Source organism: Rhinichthys klamathensis, unplaced genomic scaffold, assembly GCF_029890125.1.
Source record: "Rhinichthys klamathensis goyatoka isolate OS25496 unplaced genomic scaffold, OSU_Roscu_1.1 h1tg000123l_1, whole genome shotgun sequence".
NCBI lineage: Eukaryota > Metazoa > Chordata > Actinopteri > Cypriniformes > Leuciscidae > Rhinichthys > Rhinichthys klamathensis.
Window position 1 is genome coordinate 1,627,961 of NW_026606660.1, and position 23,157 is coordinate 1,651,117.

General features: G+C 42.2%; 1 pseudogene; it reads left to right on the forward strand.

Moving 5' to 3' along the window:
- Window positions 1-23,157, forward strand: part of LOC130088841 (nucleolar protein 10-like) — a 48,867-nt pseudogene that overhangs the window by 12,496 nt on the left and 13,214 nt on the right.

Consider the following 23,157-nt stretch of genomic DNA (forward strand, 5'->3'; position numbering starts at 1 on the left):
GAGAGTCAACGCAACACACAAGACAAGATTTAATAGGCCAAGACAACAAGATATAAAAGCAAATTAAACAGAGTAAAGAGTAGAGAAAATCAAATAAAGAAACTAAATACTGTAATAACAGGATCTGGCAAATAAATAAGTAAACAAACAAAAGAGGTCTAGAAATAAATAACTGGAAACTTGAAAAAAAGAAATAAAACAAGACTTCAACCTTACAGGGAACAAGAGAGAAAAGAAATAAAATATTAGTTAAGCCAAGGCAAGTTTATTTATATAGCACAAGTCCTATATATAGTTAAAGTTCCCCTTGTGGTGAGTTTATATGTATATGTGGTGTTTTTAATATGCTTTAAGACAAACCATGTGTAAATTCATAAGTCGACAGCATTGCTGAGTATTTTCTCTTTAAAACTGCAGTGAACCAAAGACAGTCTCTAAGATACGGTTTGAAATCGCTGGTGTTTCTGACGTCACAAACTAACTGAGATCAATCAGATCGACGTGTGATCGTCAACCAGTGGATCTCTGAGCTGTGTGAGTGAGTGGAGGCGGGGCTCATTTGCATATTCATAGAACCGTGTATACTAAATGAGGCAAGGGTGTCGAGTTACATTCAAGATATTTTAAGGCGTGAATAATTTTTATTTGTCATTTTGGTGATCAGAGTTGAGTTTTAAGGGATCAAATTATTGACTACTGGGGGCTTGAACAATCAAATCAAAAACAAGAGAGAAAACAAAAACGAAGCTTGGGAGAACTAGAGCAAAATTAATACTGGAACTTGACTAAAATAAAAATCAGGAACAAAGAAAAAACGTTCTATGTTACTAACGTAACCTCGGTTCTCTCTAGAAGAGGGAACGGGTACTGCGTAATATCTTACGCTATGGGAAAACCTCTTTTCCTCGAGATATTGAAGCCAAAAATTATCCTTAATTTTGAATTAATGTAAAACGCATTTTTTTCGCATTGTAAAAAGCATGCAGACATAGGCTTAGACATAGACAATATAACACAGTGTAAAACGCCGTGCGTGCTGGGATCCGACTTCAAAGTCCCAAGGGAAGGTGCCCGGGGCTCATGTAGTGCACAATCACCATGGACTCACAGAGAGTCTGAGAAGAGAGGCTAGAAGCATCATTCCCAATAACTTTTAGCATCCTAAGGGAGCTAATCACTTTATAGTGTTCCACACAGTCAGGGTGAAAAACATTCGACCTGAGCTGTGCAACAGTATGGGTCTTACTTTGCCCATGTTAGCTTTTGGTCGGTTAGCGAGCTGCGCTCAAGCGATTGTAGTATTCTGTGCCAGGTTCAGGTTCAGGTTCAGGTTCCTTTATTTGTACCCGTAGGTAGATTTGTTTTGCAGTGTCAGAGTTATCCACACAATTTTTACGACAAACACAGACAATACACATTTGACAACAAAAAAAATAAAAAAGATAAAATAAATAAAAATAAATAAAACATAGCTTCTGTGTCATCTGTGCATTTTGTTCCTCTGATTGATGGCTGCTGGAACAAAGCTATTTTTATACCGCTTTGTTCTGCACTTTTCTGTTCTGCATTCTGAAACCCCGGGAAGCTGTGCCCACGCTTTCGTGTGAATAGCTAGGGGTAGAATGAGATCTGGGCTCTGGCCGTGACATAGTGAGAGAACGCAGACACTGTGTTTGCAGTGTGTGAGGCGGGGGGCGCGGCGGGCAGCCTGGCCGCGCTCAAATCCCTTAGAGCAGTTTGCTGAGAGAGAGAGAGCGAGCGGGGTGAGCCCCGTGGGGCTTAACATGTCTGTGAGTGAATGTGGGCGCGGGACAGCAGGCACATTTACTGCACTGAAAACAATGTCGGCCTGAGCTGACTGAATGTGTGTTGGTTTCGTTTTTACAGAAACCGTGGGACATGTGATGTGTAGTGTTTGTGGGCACTGAGACGTGGGCACATTCACTACATTTAGTGCACAATCGACATGAGGCGATTTTATTTGTGCGAGCCCTGCATTTTTGCGGGCTGTGTTTGTGTGTAGAAATGAGCACTGGGTTGTGGGCATTTCTATTACACTCATAACACCATCGGTCGTGGCCGGAACACCAGAAATTGCAATCTTTATATGATTTATCTGGGTCGCCGTAAATACGTTGTTTGTGTGCAGGCAAGCGGGCTGTGGTACCGACTTGTTTACTGCAGAATATACTGGGACAGTCACATTTCTTGGAACTGAACGAGCGAGAAGTTTTGGTGGAAGTCCGGCCGCGGCGGGACTTGAACACCGTCGTTTTCCTAGAAGGGCTAGGACGACTTTGAGGCCTCGGGCTTGATCTCAATCTTTGGCCGGGACCCATGCGGAGGGGGGGCGGCGGCCTGCAGAGCGAGAGCGCGGCCTTTGATCCCGGGCCTGGCGGCGCTGTGGAGCGGCGGGGGGCGGAGGCTGTGGCTGGGAGCTGCGAGCAGACGGCTGTTTAGGGCTGCCTGCTGCCACAGGAGGAAGGCATAAAGGCTTAAAAAGACGCGGCTCTTTTAGATGATAGACGTGTGAGTCGCGGGGCGAACACACACACACACACACACAGAGCAGAGTAAAGGATATATACGTAGTACGCCGGATAGCGTAGCAGGAACGGCGGCTGAAGGCGGCCAGGTGAAGGCCAGCGACTTCAGTGCAGAGGCTCGTCCCGCAGAAAGCTGTCTCGACGGCGCGGCTTCTCATTCTGGATCCAGCGATGTGTGAGCTTCGCTGAAGAGATGAAAATCAGATTATATCAGCCCATCGAGCTATATTTATAGGGCTAGGCCACGCCCGTTTCGGCGGGAGGGTGACGCAGTGGGCGCGAAGCATCCCCATTGGACCGTCACAGAAGGGCCTCTCTCGATAGGCTGCTGCAATTGCCGCAGGGCAGCCAATAGGCACGCTAGCCGCCTTTGCATATGTCTGCATGCTGCTGCAATGTGTTTTACATTAATTCAAAATTAAGGATAATTTTTGGCTTCAATATCTCGAGGAAAAGAGGTTTTCCCCTAGCGTAAGATATTACGCAGTACGAGAGAACCTCTCGTAAGATAACTGAAAAAATCTAAATTAAATTAATTCAAAGCTAGAACTGACAAACAAAACTAAATCTAGCATTGACTTACAAGATCTGTGAGAAACGCACGCACACAACAATTGCAAAGACAAGAGGAAAAGGAGTACAATATAAAGACAGCAGAGCACATGAGGATCAAGTGAACACAATCAAAAGCAAATGAGGACTAGAAAAGGACTAAACCAAGGGGTGTGGTGACGGGAAACAAGGAGGCGGGACTAGAAGAGCACATGACCAAGACACAAGGCAAACAAAGATACATTAAACCGAGATAAGACAGGAAAGACTGTCAGGGCAGGACCTGAGTTGAGTACACACAATACAGAAATAAGAACTACAAACTCGAGATCTCAATAAAATCATTTCAGTTTATAAGCCCTTCATAACCCTAACCCTACACTGACATTTCTGTCAAACAGAACATGGTTCAGAACTTCTAACAGTGAATCTTGTATCAATGTCTGAATCACATTTCACACTAAACTCAAAAGAAAACTATACAATTAAATAATTAAATAAATAACGTTTTGCATAAAGAAAATGAAGACTGTTTTATGTTATTTTCATTACATTTCCTCCAAACACACATTTAGGGTTGGGCTGTATGATCATATTTTTGGCGATATTGATATTTAACAATAATATTAATTTCATACCATTAATGGGGAAGGAAGTGCATTCCACGTGTTTGTTAGACTTCAAGAATGAATGTAATTGCAACGTAAACTCCTCAGAGTAAGCTACTTCTTTTACACATGAAAACCCTTTTATTTTTTGCCTGATTCTGTTTTCTCCATTGTATTTTCTTCGGGATTATGTTTTGGGATTTGATTAAAAATTGTATCTCAAAAATGGTGTCTAAAAATAAATTAATCAAACTTAAAAACAAAAATTTAATTAATAATTTGAAGTGTAATCAAATAAAAATAAGTGTAATAAAAAAAAACATTAAACTTTAACAATTTAAACTGCATTTTTATTTTTTGTCGTTTAAGGGGCTGCACAACAGAACTCGTATACTGTACAAGTTAAAACATCTTTTAAACTATCTTGGTTGTTTGATATTCCAAATAATAATAAATCAATCTAATGTTTTACACGTTGTTATTATTACTTTGAGAAGTACATTTTACTGTACAACATTAATCGAATTCTGTCACAATTTTATCTGGTGGTTTGTAGAAAAGATCAGAAGGTTGTTGTTTTTTTCTGCATAAATTATTGGCATTTATACATAATATTGCCATAATGTACCCTTTTTTGCACTTCACTGTTCCTTTTTACAACATTTAAGAACAATGCAACTGGCACATAAAATAGCCTTCATTCAAGCAACTTCTTTTAATTTTGCTGTGAATTCTGACCAATTACAACCGTTTTCGTTATTATAGATTGATCCTTAATTGTTAAAGATCATCTTCATGATATCTCTAAACCGCCATGTTTTGGTAAGCGCTTTATGATCTACCTGAGAAGGATCCTTATTTGCCATTGACTCGCGGTTTCTCTGTTGTGTGCTGTGTTTCAGTCTCTCGGTCCGGCTCCATGCTGGTGCTCCTTCCTGGATAACCTCACCGAGGAGCTTGAGGAGAACCCGGAGAGCACCATCTATGACGACTACAAGTTTGTCACCCGCAAAGACCTGGAGAACCTGGGTAATTGGCAGAATCTGTCCTAAGATCACCAATAAGATACTTGCATTAAAGCGTCATGAAACCCTAAAACACATTTTTTTTGGGATGTTAACAAATTTGTGCAGGTTGCACATCAATGAAAACCACAATAACACTCAATGGCCCTCATTTATCAATAGTGCGTACACCAAATTTCCAGCGTACACCTGGCGTACACCCAAAACCACGGTGACTTTGAGATTTATCAATATGGACGTTGGCGTACGGTACGCTCAAATCCTACGCCAGCTCAGGAGGTGGTGTACGCACGTTTTGAGTTAGTGCGGAAATGCGCAGAAAAACAATTCCTAACACCACAAAACGCACTGACAAACTAAAAGATGTGATATATTATGACCAACAACAACAACATAGTAATTATAAACTTCAGTGTTTATTTTTGTGCAACATGGACTTCAATGTTTAATTTGTGTGACTTTACCAAACCATTTGATTTGTAGCCATATGTATTCCTTCAGTTGCGAGCCTGTGTGCTTTACCCTGACGTTTCAGGGTTTGGCCCGGCAGGTGCGCACGGACTGGGTTTGGTAATGAAAGGCTTTCAATGACCAAAAAATAATTCAGACTTGACAAAATAATAAAAAATACATTCTTCTTCTTTTAAATAATAATAATAATAATACAAATAATAATAACGACGTTCTTCTTCTAAATAACAATAAGCGTCATTAATAATAAAAATCATAATAATAAGAAGAATATTACAAATTGTCATGCAATTATTAATGTGAATGAATGGTACTCCACATCACATCATCATCATCACTATTGTACACCCCAATACATGTGACGTGATTCGAAATTGAATGCTAATTGTTTCAAAAGACGTGCTGTAAAATATTGCATTGTGATAGGTCATTTCGGCTCCACGTCAGAGAAGTTTCTCTTCTGTGCCGTCTTCCGTGTGTACATGGCGTAAAATGAGGGCGTGGGGGAAGCGGAGACTTGAATATATAGGGGCGTGTTATTCTAATGACGATCGTTTTCAGCCGCGGGATTTATCAAGGGCAGGTATTGCGTACACCTGGATTTCAAAGGTACGCACAGCTTCATAAATCAGGCGGTGAGAGGAGTGCAAGCATAATCTTACGCCAATATATACGCCCGTTTCTACGCAAGAATGATAAATGAGGGCCAATATGTTTATTATTAAGGGAAAAGTGATATTTTTTAGCTATTTTGTTCTCCCGCTTTAAAAAGCGAAGTTGAACCAAAGTGAGGTATGTACGGTAATTCGGAGTGGTGATTGGCAGCTGTGGCTGGAGAGAGTATGTTTCTACGTCATCAGTTTCTCCATGTTATACATGAGAATAAAGACATATTTCACATACTCTCCTACTCCAAACATGAACCAGCACCGTATGCGCACATATTTCATCATGTCTTCAACAAATGAAATGTATATGTGCAAATATAGGGATTAGATTTCGGTCACAATTCTGGGAGCGCAAGATCACATTTTGAGCGCGCAAAAGGGCATTTCGCACGCGCGTGAACTGAGTTTTGCAGAGAAATATTCGTCTCGCAGATAAGAAAATATTTCGAGCGAACGAAAATCAATTTTGCATTTAAAATAAGTATTTGAATGTGCGCAGACGTTCTCTTTCGCATGTGCAAAGTTTCACTTTCTTGCTCCTCTCATACCAGCCATAAGCGCTCTCGAAGCGCAGACACAACCCAGCGTTACAATATGCCATAATACCAGCCAATCAGAGATGAGGCTGCTAAATTCTGATTGGCTGGATTGAAAACCAATCACAAGACTCCCTGCATCACCGACTGTGGACGAGGAAAAATACATGGTGGAAGATGTTTATGTTTAATTTGTTTAATGGCTTCAACACTTCTATTTAAATTCAATTCACAGTTTATTTTTTAGCTTATTTTAAGCTAATTTTCTTTAGTTTATTTTTAATCAAAATCAAATCGTACTATTAGGCTACTGTACATAATGGCATGTCCCAGTGTTTGCTACACCTCAAGAGGTAGTAGTTTCTTTCTAACTTCTTTCTGAACAGCAAGTTATGTAACTAACATTAGTGAAATATGAATGCGACCGAGCTGGGGTCTCAAATGTTACACATTTTCAGAAATGAAGATGGACAGACTTTTCCCCTTTTAATGAAATAAGTGTGTAAAAACGGTACATCACTCACATCAGAATAAAAAAAAGCCATCAAATAAACGTAGAAATGCAATGTAATAACGTTAAAATAATAATCAATCTACTTCAAATCCTTGGAATTATTTAAACAAAAACATTCACAGCAGATGTCATGTAAAAAGAACTATCACACTAAAAAAAATATACTGTATTTTCTTATATACAATTTTAGGATGGATAGTGTGCACATTGGGATGCAGGCTTGTTCCCCTCACTGCAAAAAAATAAAAATCGAATAATGCGAGTAATTATATAGAAGTCTTGTGGGTCACACACCCAAGATTTTCACTTACAGTTATATTTGCATATATGTTTGCATTGTTACCCACATGTCTTTTTTTGTGTGTGTGTAGTGAGGGGAACAAGCCTGCATCCCAATGTGCACACTATCCATCCTAAAATAGTATATAAGAAAATACAGTATATATTTTTTTAGTAGGCCTATGATAGTTGTTTTTATAGAACATCTCTGCTGTGAATGTTTTTGTTTACTTGAACTTAAATTGAAGTGTTCAATCCATTAAACAAATTAAACATAAATATCTTCCACCATGTATTTGACCTCGTCCACAGCTGCAGGGAGTCTTGTGATTGGTTTTCAAGCCAGCCAATCAGAATTTAGCAGCCTCATCTCTGATTGGCTGGAATTATGGCATATTGTAACGCTGGGTTGTGTTGAGCACGCGAGCCGTCAGCGCTTAGAGAGCGCTCAGGGCTGGTGTGAGAGGAGCAAGAAAGTGAAACTTTGCACATGCGAAAGAGAGCGTCTGCGCACATCCAAATACTTATTTTAAATGCAAAATTGATTTCCGCGCGTGCGAAATGCCCTTTTGCACGCTCAAAATGTGATCTTGCGCGCACAGAATTGTGACCGAATTCTAACCCCATACAAATAAGGACACTGATACAGCGGTACGTCTGATCATGAACCCGATGACACGATGAATTCTGATACACAAAGCATTAAAGTAGACCAAAAATTTAAAGAAGAATGGGCAAAAAAGTAACTACGCCTTTATTCTTTATTCCCCAGCTCTGTTTTTCTAGTGTTTTGTTTTTAGTGTTTTGCACTATTTAATGGAAGTGAGTGATAGCCTGTGTGTATTCAGATGAAGAGGAAATCTGGAAATCTGCAGTTTCAGATTCAGTTCAGACATATAGTTATATTTTTATCATTGAGGAGCACGTAATGGCACGCTATATGCAGAGTATGGGGTGTGTCTGCATACAAAGTATTTAGTATGAGAACATTCCAGTAATTGCGAAAGACAGACAGAGCTGTGATTACAAGCTTTGAACCTCAAACCTTCAATCTGCTAAACTTCAAACACAGAGAGAGACAAATATCACAGATATGTTAGTCGCCACACTGGATGGAGTCAGACCTACCGTGTTGATAAGATCCAGTTCAGCGGGTCGGAGATGGGAAAACCGCTCAGGAATGCTGCCGTCAGCAGAAAGCGGATCGCATCGTGTGTGTGTGTGTGTGTGTGTGTGTGTGTGGTGGGGGTGATGTGGAGGGCCAGGTGCAATGGCTGGATTATGTAACAGGAGAGAAAGTCTAGTGAGCGTATTTCTCGTGCACTATCATAGGCAAAAGTTGTGGGAACTGAAACTTTCCCTCATTTACCAAATGTGCAAGTCAAATGCTGTTTATCATTTTGACCGATAAAATACAATAATCTAACGCATTGAGATGCACAAGAGATCCGATAAAGTCGGTTGCGCCTCCTGAACAAATAAGATGGTAATTCAGTAGGCTTTATACATTATTATTAGTTAATGCAAAGTAAGAGCAGCATTTATTAATCATGTTAAAGATTTAGTTCACAAAAAAATACATTTTAGGTAACCACGTAGGCCTAAAATAAAAGTCCCATTAGTTAACGCTCAGTAATGCATTAACTAACAATGGGCAATACATTTATTATTACAGTATTTATAATTTATCAATCTTCTAAATACAACTGGTTATTGTTAGTTCATGTCAGTTTATTTATAAATTTATTATGATTAATAAATTCTAAATTAAAAAATGCTATTGAAAATGTCATTGTGAGTTCAAGGTGCCTAATGCATGAAAGGTATGGTAATATATAGGATATTTTATGTAATGTGAAGTGTTCATTTATTGGGTGAATCATGATATGATTGGATGGAAAGCAACATTTCTACTGGAAAAGGGTCTTGAATTTCGGTTTGTTTCTCACTCAAAGCTATTCTAAGGCTTCAGAGGAATCTCTGTGGGGAAAAAGTAGAACTGCTAAATGTTTCCCTTTGAGTTGCACAGAAGTAAATTCAAAAGAGGGTGGAATTTGAAGGTTTTTAGCGTGAAATGGAAATAAAAATAGACCATGATGAAATCTTTGCATTTTGGTTAGAATGCAAGGCAAGGCAAGGCAAGGCAAGTTTATTTATATAGCACATTTCATACACAATGGCAATTCAAAGTGCTTTACATAGAATAAATTAAAATAATCAAAACAAGTAAGAATAATTAAAACAGTTTAGAATTAAAAATCAAATAAAGTAGTACTGGTCCACCCCTATCTGAGATGGAAGAGATTGAGCCGGTTTACGGTGCAACTGGACCTCTAGCCCAGGGACGTACTCTGCTGGGGTGGTGCTACACCAGTAATGCCCAGCGGGGCCCCCACAGAGCACGCTTCGTGTGCGCTGTCTGCTGCCGTTACCCTTAACGGCGCTCTCAGCGACTTCTTATACAGCAGTATAACTTACTCCTTCACTCGCCTCATCGGAGTGAAGACTCTCCCGCTCTCCTTCAAAATCTTTTCCAGAGATAATAAAAATAAATAAATTAGAAATTAGAAAACAAACAAAGACAAAACCAGTACAGTAAAAACAGTCGGACGAACAGTGGCACAGTGCTCATTCAGTAAATGCATAGCTAAACAGATGTGTTTTGAGTCTGGATTTGAAAGTGACTACTGTAGGAGCACATCTGATCTCCTCTGGAAGCTGGTTCCAGCTGCGGGTGGCATAATAGCTAAAAGCAGACTCTCCATGCTTAGAGCGAACCCTTGGTATTTCTAGCTGATGTGATCCTAATGATCTGAGTGATCTGTTAGGTTTATATTCAGTGAGCATATCTGCAATATATTGAGGTCCTAGCCCATTGAATGATTTATATACCAGTAATAATACTTTAAAATCAATCCTAAATGTAACTGGGAGCCAGTGTAAAGACCTGAGGACTGGTGTGATATGTTCATATTTTCTGGTTCTGCTCAGAATCCTGGCAGCAGCATTCTGTATGAGCTGCAACTGTCTTATGGTCTTTTTGGGAAGGCCAGTGAGGAGTCCATTACAATAATCCACCCTGCTGGTGATAAAAGCATGCACAAGTTTCTCTAAGTCTTGATTGGAAACAAAGCATCTAATTCTTGCAATATTTTTCAGATGATAGTATGCTGATTTAGTTATTGCTTTGACATGACTACTGAAACTAAGGTCTGACTCTAGAGACACACCAAGATTCCTGACTTGATTTTTAGTTGTTAGACCCCTAGCGTCAAGGTATGTATCCACCTTGAGAACTTCATCTTTGTTTCCAAACGCAATGACTTCAGTTTTGTCTTTGTTTAACTGAAGAAAGTTTTGGCACATCCAACCGTTGACTTCATCAATGCATTGGCACAGGGAGTCAATGGGGCTGTAGTCGTTAGGCGATAGGGCTAAGTAGAGCTGTGTGTCGTCTGCATAGCTGTGGTAAGCAATTTTGTTCTTATATTTTCTCATTATTTCTCATTATGCGTCAGAGACATATTTGCTGCTGTGGGTCTGGATCTATTCATGTGTTTTGTGATTCACTGATGTGTGTTTCGTCAGTAGTGTAATCGCTGAGCATCAGCCTCTGCTGATATCAGTGAATGTAATCTATAGAATAGCTCATCCCTGCTCAATACAGACAAAGCTCAACTGAATTCTTGAAATGCTTTGTGTGTCTTCTTTGAACCTTGTCATTTTAAATCAATGAAAACAATGAAAATGCCATATAAGCAGGACAAATGTTGTTGGTTCAGGGTGCTCAAACTTCAAGAGTGTGTCTGAGTGTTTAGGTGGTGATCATGGAGGTTATACTGCATGGAAACTATCATGCTTACAGACTGCAGTGCCTTCTGTCACCTGATGACTTTGGGTTCCTTGCCACTGTCGCCTTTGGCTTTGCTGAGTTGGGGTTTAAAAGATACTTAATATTCAGTAATATTATCAATTTTACTGCACTGACATTATCGAATGAGAACTAAATTTGAACCGTTAACTTGAACTAAACGTTAACTTTGCTACGTTTACACTTGTTGAACTGAATTTAATCAACGAGCTGAATAATGTCACTTGTCTTCTGTAGAGCTGCTTTGCAGATGAAATTGAATTTGTTTCATAATTGATGAACTTTAACATTAACACATCGATAAGTTTTCGAAAATTAACACAGATTTTCGAAACAATCTGTATTGTTCAAAGCACTAGGCCTATGTAACTTGTCTGAATGTCATTGCATTAAAGTATTAAACCAATTTTGCTCACGTTTTTCTCATAACTAATAAATAATTTTTGCTAAATGACTTTAATTAACTGATGTCAAGGTGATGATTAGTGCACGGAAGTCAGTTCTGCTGAACTTTACACAGAAAGCAGAGGAACCACAACTGGAGTTAATGTACTATTAATGTTCCACTAACCACAAACAACGCAAAGTGGCACAATAATAGTCTTCTTTGATTCCAGTTCACATTGATACACGGAAGCGACAAAAAATGCTGTACAATGAATTTTTAAGGCCAGACAGGTCTTTTGATTTGATTTGATTTGATTTATTCGACAGTAAAAAAAATAACAATAAATGCATAAAAAGATGCCATTACAATGACACTACACATTTATCAGAGCTGTAAAGGATAGCACAAGAAAGTTACAAAACTTATTTCCATTGTGGTCCTCGTTGTAGTCCGATAAAGATGGCAAGCAAGCCACAGATGACAATAGAGCACCTTGTACACTCAAACACACAAATACATACACATCAGTAATAAATATTCCTTAAGACTACATAAAAACTAAATCTGATTAGCTTTTAGCAACCATTCACCACATGCTTGCTTAAAGCAGCGATCTGACTGGCTTAACTTAATCTCAACTGGGAGTTTGTTCCATTCAATTGCTGCCATGTACAAAAAGGTGTTTTGCCCAGAACAACTCTTAAATCTACAAGGTACTATGTCTGTGGCACTGCTTCTAGTTGAGTAGCTATGAGAGTTCCTAATAAACTTAAAATAATCTTTAAAATACCTTGGCTCATTCCTATGCAAAATCTTTCTTGTTAATCTCAGTTTCAGCTGTCTCACCCTATTTTCGACTGACAACCACTTTAAATTCTTAAGTTCAAAAGAACCAACATGGTTCCTATTATTAATGTTTAAAATCAACCTAACTAATTTATTTTGTGCTGTTTGGAGTTGTACTTTTATCCTCTTGGGGGTACTACTGTACCATGTAGTACAGGTCAATTTGTAAAGAAACACTACACGCCTGCGCGCATATATATTCAAACACACACACACACACACCTATAAACTGAACACGTAATATGCATGTGCACGCCGTCAGCGTTTTCACAGATTCGCATTTTTGAAGTTTACGCGGAGATGATAACTTTTTCAAACTTTCAAAATTTCAAACCATTAATCTCCTATTATCACTGTAAAGCTGCTTTGAAACAATCTATATTGTTAAAAGCGCTATATAAATAAAGGTGACTTGACTTCATTTTTAACTTATAAGTTTATATTACTTTGATATTAGTACTTTAAATATGTGCTTTAAAAGTGTCCATACCAAGAAAACGTCTCAAGTTACGACTGTAACCCTTGTTCCCTGAGAAGGGAACGAGACACTGCGTCGACTACGACACTTTGGGGAACGCCCTTAGCGTAACGCATCTGAAGTATGAATGAAAGTAATCCAATCCTGATTGGTGCTGCGTAACGACGTAACATGTGACGGCATACACGGAAGCTACAAAGGGACGCCGGCACACAACAGAGTTAGCTTCTGCGATGAAGCAAGTCGCTCCCAGGCAGGGGAAGGCGTGGCGGAGGGACGCAGTGTCTCGTTCCCTTCTCAGGGAACAAAGGGTTACAGTCGTAACCCGAGACGTTCCCTTTCGAGGGAACTCGAACTGCGTCGACTACGAGACTTTGGGGAACGAGTACCCACTATGCCACAACGAGCCCTGCCTGTCCCAGAGTGAAGCTGCGCACAGGCACACTTAGGACGAGAGCACTAGAGTGCCTGGCGTAGAAGAAATTTCCAGGCTATAGAATCTGATAAAAGTATGAGGGGTAGCCCATCCTGCTGCATCGCACACTTCTTGGATCGGGGCCCCTGAAAGGAGGGCTCTAGAGCATCGGTTCCCAACAGGGGGGTCGCGGCCCACAAGGGAGCCTCAGCGAGCTCTGTGGGGGGTCGCGTCATATTTTGAAAAGTTTTGAGCAATGAGCATTAAATAAAAGTCCTTAACTTTTTTCTGTTCAAAATTTATATAATGAGCGAGTTCATGAATCCATTTTTCAATCCGTGTTTTTGTCTTATCCCGAACCACTATGGTACACCTATAATAGGTGTTTACATTGGGACTATTTTACACTGGTTCGGATCACTGCCGCTGCGGAGTAGCCCAGTACCCGCGTGACTCGTCATAGACGTACACAGAGAGAAGTAGTTCCGGCTACAATGTTCTTCCGAAAGACGCATTAGGGCCTGTTCACATATCGCGTCTTTTGCGTGCTCAAGTTCGTTATTTCAAATGTAGGCGTGCGGTATGCGCGCTCATAATGGAAGCGACGTGGAAGCGATGTTTTTGTTATTGTATTTTCAATATTATAGGCTATTATTTGTGCATAAACATATCTGGTTAAAGTAAACATACCGTTAGTTTGAAAACAACATATTTTGTCATCCTTGCTGCAAGCTTACAAAAGCGATGATATCATTAAATATGAAGGGGGGACCTAAAATATTTTCTTGGGAAAAAGGGGGTCTCAGACAAAAAAAGGTTGGGAACCACTGCTCTAGAGGACGCCATGACTCTGGTTGAATGAGCCCTCACGGCCAAAGGTGAAGGCAAGCTGCGCACCTGATAGGCCATAGAGATAGCCTGAACGACCCAGTTACTAATGGTCTGTTTGGATGCGGGAAGCCCCTTCTTGGGCGACCCGAAGCACACCAGCAACTGATCTGACTTCCGCCATGAAGAAGACCTATGGACATATATCTTGAGAGCTCTGACAGGGCAGAGCAAATTAAGTCTTTCTTCATCCGCCGTCACGTGAGGTGGAGGATGAAAGCCTGCAGAACCGTAGGCCGTGCCACATTAGATGGCACTTTAGGCACATAGCCCGGCCTGGGATGCAAGATAGCCTTAATGTTGCCTGGAGCATGAGATATAGAGAGTGTCTGAAGTCTCCTACTCTTCTCAGAGAAGTAATGGCTAATAAAAAAAGCTACCTTGAGGGAAGGTTCTTGGCCTCAGCCGACTCCAGAGGTTCGAAGGGGGCCTCGACCAGCCCTTCGAGAACCACTGCCAGGTCCCATGTGGGAACTCTGGTACGAGCCGCAGGTCTCATCCTCCGAGCCCCACAGAGGAAATTTACGACCAGCTGATGTCTCCACAGAGACCCATCACCCAGAGGAGCGTGGAAAGTTGCAATGGCAGCCACGTACACCTTTGAGTGTGGATGGGGTAAGACGAGCCAAGAAGCGATCTTGGAGGAACTCCAGCTCTGAAGCCAACTGGGCAGTTAACCGGGTCCACCTCACGCTCTCTACACCAAGTGGAAACACTTTCCACTTTAGGCCGTACGATGTCCTCGTGGAAGGAGCTCTGGAACGGAGTATGGTCTCAACCACTCCAGCCGACAGGCCAGCCTCTAAGTACTGAACCCCCTCAGGGGCCAAGCCCAAAGCTTCCACTGGTCTGGTCGAGAGTGCTTAATATTGAGCCCCATGGCCTGTGGAAGCACGTCCCTCCTCAGAGGGATCTGCCAAGGCTGGCCTGCCAGAAGTGCTATGATGTCTGAAAACCATACTCAGGTCGGCCAGTATGGGGCTACTAGAAGTAGACTAATCCCGTCTCGACGGACCCTCTCCAGATCTCCTGGGAGCAGAGCAATCGGGGGAAAAGCGTACTGGCGTAGCCTCGGCCACGTCTGTACCATGGCATCCAAACCCAATGGGGCTGGATGAGTGAGAAAATACCACAATGGACAGTGGGACGTCTCTCAAGACGCGAACAAATCCATTCCACTGGGCCGAACCTCACTCATATCGACTTCACCACCTCGGTGTGAAGTCTCCATTCCCTGGGCCTCAGCCCCTGCCTTGACAGGATGTCTGCTCTCTGATTCTGGTCCCCTGGGACGTGCATTGCTCTGAGAGATAACAGTTTCCCCTGGGACCACAGGAGGATGTGATGCGCCAATCTGGATAGAGGGCGCAATCTCAGAACCCCCTGAAGAATCAAGTAGGAGACCACCGACACATTGTCTGCATGGTGACCCCTGAGGTCTGGGAGGAAGCTCCTCAGAGCCCTGCCTGACCGCATCCCGGCTCGTGAGGGAGGCGTCTGTCGAGACGGATTTCCGGCGACAAAACGCTCCCAGCACGGGGCCTTGGGACAGAAACCAAGCTTTCTTCCACATAAATAGGGAACGAAGGCATCTGCGCGTAACCCTGATCATGCGGAATGGGATCCCTTTCAGGGAAAACCCCTTGGTTATCAACCACCACTGCAGGACCCTCATGTGCAGCAGGCCAAATAGAATGGTGTTGGACGCTGCTACCATGAGTCCTAACAGTCTCTGAAAGTGTTTGACAGTGATGGCTTGGCCTAGCTTTATCCTGGTCACCAATCCGTGCAGGAGACAATTGTGCCCGCATCGTGACTGAGTCCCACACCACTCCCAGGAACATGGTTCACTGGCTGGTGCCAACACGCTCTTTTTCGTGTTGAGTCTCAAACTCCAGGCTCTGGTTGTGGCAAGGACGACATCTCGATGCCGAATTGCCAGCTCTTGTGACTGGGCCAAATCAGCCAGTCACCCAAAACCCTCAGCGGTGCTAGAGCTGCATCCATGCATTTGGTAAATGTGCAAGGGGAGAGAGCTAGGAAGAACGGAAGAACCCGATATTGGTACGCTTGCCTCCGAAAGCGAACCTCAGGAACTTCCTCTGAGATGGAAGGATGGATATGTGGAAGTATGCGTCCTTCAGATCTATCGTGACAAACCAATCCTCGGATTGAATTTGATTCACGATGGTGAGCATCTTGAACCTGAACCTCCTCAGAGACCGATTCAAGTGCCTGAGATCTATTATTGGACGCAACCCCCCATCCTTCTTAGGAACTATGAAGTAGCAGCTGTAAAACCCGGACTCCGTCTGGCGGAGGAATACGTTCTGTAGCTTCCTTTACCAGCAGGGAGTTTACTTCTTGTTCCAATACCCAACCCTGCTTTGGGTCGACTACAGTCCAGACCACCCCATTGAACTTTGGTGGGTGGAAACTGAACTGCAGTCTGTATCCCAAGGGAACCAGCCTCTCGGGACTGGCTTTGGGTATCGTTCTCGATTCGTTCTCGATCCCCTGAAGCGGCTCTCCGGCAGGGTTTGGTCGAAACGATTCTCGATGTGCGGACGCGAGCACCGCCTGGCCGCAAGCCTGTGGGGCAGACAGAGCAGCGTGCGTTCACTGGAAACCGATGTGTCCCAAAGCGCACTTACGGCGGGATACAGACAACGATTTCCTGAGGGCTCCCCAGATGGGAGGCTCTTTTGGTTTCGTTCTCGACACCCTGAAGCGGAAGTCCGGCAGAGAATAATCGAAAACAGTTTCCGATGTGCGGACGCGCACACTGCCTGGCCGCAAGCCCTTGTGGTGGACACTGCAGCGTTCATTCACTGAAAACCGATGTGTTCCGAAACGCACTTGACGCTGGATACAAACTTCGATTTCCTGAGGGCTCCGCGGAGGACCGATTCTCACTCATCCCTCCACGGGAGGACAGCCCTGCTATTTTCGTCTTGTTTTCGATACCCTGAAGCGAGGACCGGCGGGGAAAAAATTGAAAACGATTCTCCACGTTCGCTGCTCATCATTTTAATTCCTCAGAATTAAATGCAGCCATAAACACTGTATAATGGCAGGCTGAATTAAAATATCTAACTTCTTAAAGTGAGATAATATTCCATAATTTTAATTTCATAGAATTAAATGCAGCCATAATCACCAAACAATACTGTTTTAATATTATTTACAGTCTCGTAATTTACACGCTGCCTCGGCAAACGCGAGATTCGAGTCATTCACAATATAGTTGGCTTTCATCTCTTGAGAAGAAAGTCAACGGGCGCGATGCTGAAACACCCGAAAACGCACGGCTGTATGCGTTGAGATATTTCTCAATGAACACAGCCAGCACCCTCAGGAGCTGACTGTGCATGCCTCGCACCCACACAGAATTTTTATTGCAGAGTAGACCGAATCTACGCGCTGCCTCGACAAAAGCAAGATCCGAGTCACAATAGATTCTTTATTGCAATGCAGACCTTAAATCTACGCGCTGCCTCGGCAAACGCGAGATCCCAGTCACAGAATCTTTATTGCAGAGTAGACCCAATCTACGCGCTGCCTCAACAAACGCAAGATCCGAGTTACTAGATTCTTTATTGCAATGCAGACCTTAAATCTACGCGCTGCCTCAGCAAACGCGATATCACAGTCACAGAATCTTTATTGCAAAGTAGACCCGTAATCTACGCGCTGCCTCGGCCACTAGATTCTATATTGCAATTATTTAGGACAATTCTAATGGGACAAACAACACCAAATAGGACAGACAGTTTGACACAGAGCACTTTCTGAAGAGCAGAAAGCTAACTCTGTTGTGTGCCGGCGTCCCTTTGTAGCTTCCGTGTATGCTGTCACATGTTACGTCATTACGCAGCACCAATCAGGATTGGATTAGTTTCATTCATACTTCAGATGCATTACGCTAAGGGCGTTCCCCAAAGTGTCGTTGTCGACGCAGTTCGAGTTCCCTCGAAAGGGAACAAATTGTCGATTGGGACCAACTAAACTGGTTATGTTATTTGTGCAAAATTTTCACCATAGTGTTCTTTGTAATTGGATGAATTCCTGTAATTTAGCTTGTTTTCCCCCTCTAAGGTCTGACGCATCTGATTGGTTCGGCTCTTCTCCGGGCCTACATGCACGGCTTCTTCATGGACATCAGGCTCTACCACAAGGTGCAGATTTGTGTCAGGGCATTTGTGCATGTTCTCTAAAAGACATCTTTTAAATGGTTAAATGATGATACAAATTTGATTGCTGTGCTTTTCTGTAGGTAAAGACCATGGCGAACCCGTTCGCCTATGAAGAGTACCGTAAGGACCGAATCCGACAGAAGATCGATGAGTCGAGAGCTCAGAGAGTCCAGCTCAAGGTAACGCTGTCTGCATGTTTGGTGTGTGCTTCTCTCAGCTACGAGTAAACGTGGCAGATGAAGAATGACAGAAGGATTGGCTGAAAGAAAGCTTGTTACAGAAAAGTTAACGCTTTATTTTAGCGTCCTTGTTACAGTGTAATTATACATTTAAGTACTAAGTAATATCAATTAACTACATGTACTTACTATAGGGTTAGGGTAGGGTTAGGGTTTGGTTGAGGGTTAGTTGCATGTAATTATGCATAATGATCACCGTCATGCGGTGATCATTATGCATGATCAGACCGCTGATCAGAGTCGTTAAACCAGTTCAAAAACAGATACAAGTATGGCCGGAAGGGTCGTCAGAGGCTCTTCAGGACTGTTTTGACACCACTGACTGGAATATGTTCAAGCAGGCTGCCACATACAATAACACCATAGACCTCCAAGAGTACTCAGAGACTGTCACTGCCTACATCAACAAGTGTATTGACGATGTAACAGTCACAAAGACCATCACTATCCGGGCCAACCAGAAGCCGTGGATGACAGGGGAGGTCTAACAGACTCCTGAAGATGCGGAATGCTGCCTTCAGAGCTGGAGATGAGGGGGGTCTGAGAACAGCTAGGGCCAACCTGTCCCGCAGCATCAGAGAGGCTAAGAGAAAGTACTCCAGGAGGATAGCCCATCAATTCAGCGACAGCAGAGATACTCGGAGCCTATGGCAGGGGATACAGACCATTACGGACTATAAGCCCCCACCACGGACCTGTGACAGTAACATCTCTCTGCTGAACGAAGTGAACGCCTTCTTCGCTCGCTTTGAAAAACAAAACAGTTCCACTGCACAGAAGATTCCACCTCCTCCCGGCGACCAGATGATGATGCTGACCCCGGACAACGTGAGGAGATCATTCAGAAGGATCAATGCACGCAAAGCTCCGGGTCCTCACAACATTCCTGGGCTGGGACTGAGAGACTGTGCAGCAGAACTCACGGATGTCTTCACAGACATTTTTAACATCTCTTTAAGTCAGGCTGTTGTCCCTACATGCTTCAAAGCTACCACCATCATTCCAGTTCCCAAGAAGCCGTTTCCATCCTGCTTTAATGACTACCGACCAGTTGCGCTTACTCCTATTATTATGAAGTGCTTCGAACGGCTAGTCATGCACCATATCAAGTCTGCCCTCCCCCCCTCCCTGGACCCCTTCCAAATCAAATCGCTCGACCGATGATGCCATCACAACTGTTGTCCACTCAGCACTTACTCATCTAGACAAAAAGGATTCATATGTCAGAATGTTGTTCCTGGACTTCAGTTCTGCATTTAACACTATCATCCCTCAACAGCTTATTCACAAACTGGTTCAGCTGGGGCTCAGCACTTCGCTTTGCAACTGGCTGTTGGACTTTTTAACTGGAAGACCTCAGACAGTACGGGTCGGCAGTAACACATCCAGCACCATCATTCTGAACACTGGGGCCCCCCAAGGATGTGTGCTGAGCCCCCTCCTCTTCACTCTGCTGACTCACGACTGTACATCGTCACACAATTCCAACCTCCTTATTAAGTTTGCGGATGACACGACTGTGGTGGGTCTCATTAGCAACAATGATGAGACAAACTACAGGAGCCTGGCCAGGTGGTGCAGTGACAACAATCTCTCCTTGAACGTGGACAAGACGAAGGAGATTGTAGTTGACTTCCGGAGAGTGCCCACTCAGCATGCTACTCTAACCATCAAAGGTGCCACTGTGGAGAGAGTGAGCAGCACCAAGTTCCTGGGTGTGCACATTACTGAGGACCTCTCCTGGACCGTAAACACAGCAGCACTGGCAAAGAAATCACAGCAGCGTCTCTACTTCCTCCGTAAACTGAGAAGAGCCAGAGCTGCGCCCTCCATCATGTACTCATTTTACAGAGGCACCATTGAAAGCATCTTGACGAGCTGCATCACTGTGTGGTACGGGGCCTGTAACGCATCTTGTCGGAAGAGCCTACAGCGCATAGTGAGAGCAGCTGAGAAGATCGTTGGTGTCCCTCTTCCCTCCCTCCAGGACATTTACGGAACCCGTCTCACCCGAAAATCCTTCTGCATTGCAGGAGATCCCACTCACCCATCATACAGCTTCTTCAGTCTGCTGCCATCAGGGAGGAGATTGCGGAGTCTCCAGGCCAGGACCAGCAGACTGAAGGACAGCTTTATTCATCAGGCTATCAGGAAGCTGAATTCGCTCCCGAAATTGCCCCCCCCCCCCCCCCCCCCCCCCCTTTGAGCCCTTTTGGCACTTTAATCAGACAGGAACAAGCACTAAATATATCTTTATCGGCACTGTTTGGTCACTTTACTTGTCATGTGTTTTACGCTGTTTTTTCTTTTACTATTTATGAGAGAGTCGTATTTTTATATTGATCTAGATTTCTAGGCTTTACTGTTGATGTTATTTGTAAGCACCAGGGGTCTGAAAGTAACACAATTTCAATTCTCTGTATGTATGTACTGTACATGGAGTAGAACTGACAATAAAGCATACTTGAAAAAAAAAAAATAATAATAATAATTTACTGTTATTAATATGGTAAGTACATGTTAACAAGGACACTGTAGAAATAAAGTGTTACCAGAAAATCACTGAATACAATTTTCAGAAATGTTTTAGTTAGCTGTGGTTATGAAATTCCTTAAATTTTTTTTGCTACTTTTTTGTAAAATACATTTTGAATAATTAGAACTTTTACAATTTAAGATTTCACTACATTTTTTTTTTACAAAAATAGAGCCCTATAAAATGTTTTGTATTTTCAGAAATTCTGTTGTCTTTTTCTGGATTTGTGATTTAATACAAATGTATTAGCAAAAACACTTGTAATCAAATTTGGCATAAAAACATTAACAAATTTAATGATTTTTTTTTATAATCAAATGAAAATGTAACGATTCCTTTGAAATTTGTGTGATTATTCCTCTAACAAGCTTGAGATATGTGCAGATTTCATATTTCAATATCAATAGTCTTTTTGCATTTTTATGTTCACAGACACTCGTCCATAATCACGATTTGATTGTGTACAGCCTTACTTTTTATTTATTCATCCAAAATTAGCCAAATTCTGTGACACACTTATGACTGGATTCCTCATCGCTGAAATTATAGAGTCGTAGGTTGAGTGAATGTAATCTTTCTAATTCCTCAGAGTCTGTTATGGTCAATGCTTTGACTGTTTCTCTCTCTCTTATCTCTAAGCAGAAACTGCCTAAGGTCAATAAGGAACTGGCCTTGAAACTCATGGAGGAAAGTGAGCTTCCAAGCAAGAAGAGGAAGAAAAAGGCCAATGTGGGCAATGTTTCTTTCACACTGATTTACTATAGAAATATTTCAGACATTGTAGTCATCTTTTAAATCTTTTTAAAACATTTGCTATCATCTTTTTGTCTTTCCCAGGCCGTATACAATCTCCTGATAGACGACCGTTTCAAGGTGATGTTCGAGAACCCGGATTACCAGGTGGATGAGCGGAGCGAGGAGTTCCGTCTGCTGAACCCCATCGTGTCTAAAGTGGGAGAAAAGCGGAGGAAGAAACTCAGCCAGCTTGTTCAGCAAGAGGAGCAGGTACACAACATCTTCACTTTAATCCAGCACTTTCTACAGCTCTGCTCCAAAACCTAATGACTATTTTAATGTGTCCCAAAATCTGTTTAAAAAGATAGGTGTCATAATAACATATAAGATCATTTTGGCCATATTCTTATGCAGTATCACATGTATCCAGCTTAGAGAAGACAATTACAGTGGGGAAAAAAATACATGAGTAATATTTAATTAAAAGATGACAATTATAAACTAGTGCTGTCAACTGATTAAATTAACTAATTAATTGCGTATTTTTATGTAATTAATCGCGATTAACTGCACCTAACATTAACGTTTTAAATATATTATTGTAATAATTTCACATTGAATCTCCAAATTAATGTAGAAACAACATAAAGACAGTATATTTTCAGGTTTTACAAAATACAACAACTTTTAATTTGTGAACTTCAAACAATCTTCACATAAACCCATTATAATAAATGTCACATTTATCTGCCCTTCAATATATCATGGCTCAGATTTTTCTGTTATCACACACAAATCTTCTCATGCTTAAACGAGTTTTAAATGCAGAGAGCAACGTGTGCTGTTCAGGTGTTACGCTATGAACACCCGGGTGATTGCGAGTTAATGACTGCTCATATAGAGCATATGACACTCGAAAACATAGTTTACAAAGAGTGACTGTTTGTCCACGTTTTATATTGTAACATTGGGAAGCCAGAATGCGTATCCATCAACAGAAACATACAATAGCGGAACGGATACCTGTCTGAGCTGGGTTACCTCCATCCCCCACTCCCCTCCCCTGTTGCAAGTCTTGTGTGTTCATGTTTGTAGAGTGTACTGATTATGTGCAAATGTTGCTGAGGTGTTTTTTACTGTTCCCAAACTGTACTCCTCACAGGAGCATAGTCTGGGGGTTGCCTTTTTTTCTCCTCACCTCTCCTCATGTTATGCTGTATTTTCTTCCTAAATGCTCTGTCTTCCTGTCCTGTCTACCCCCTTGTCATATTGTATGTATGTTTGTATGGACAGGTTGATGGCTAATTTCGTTGGTACTTGTTGTGACCAATGACAATAAAGGCTACTACTACTACTACTACTAATC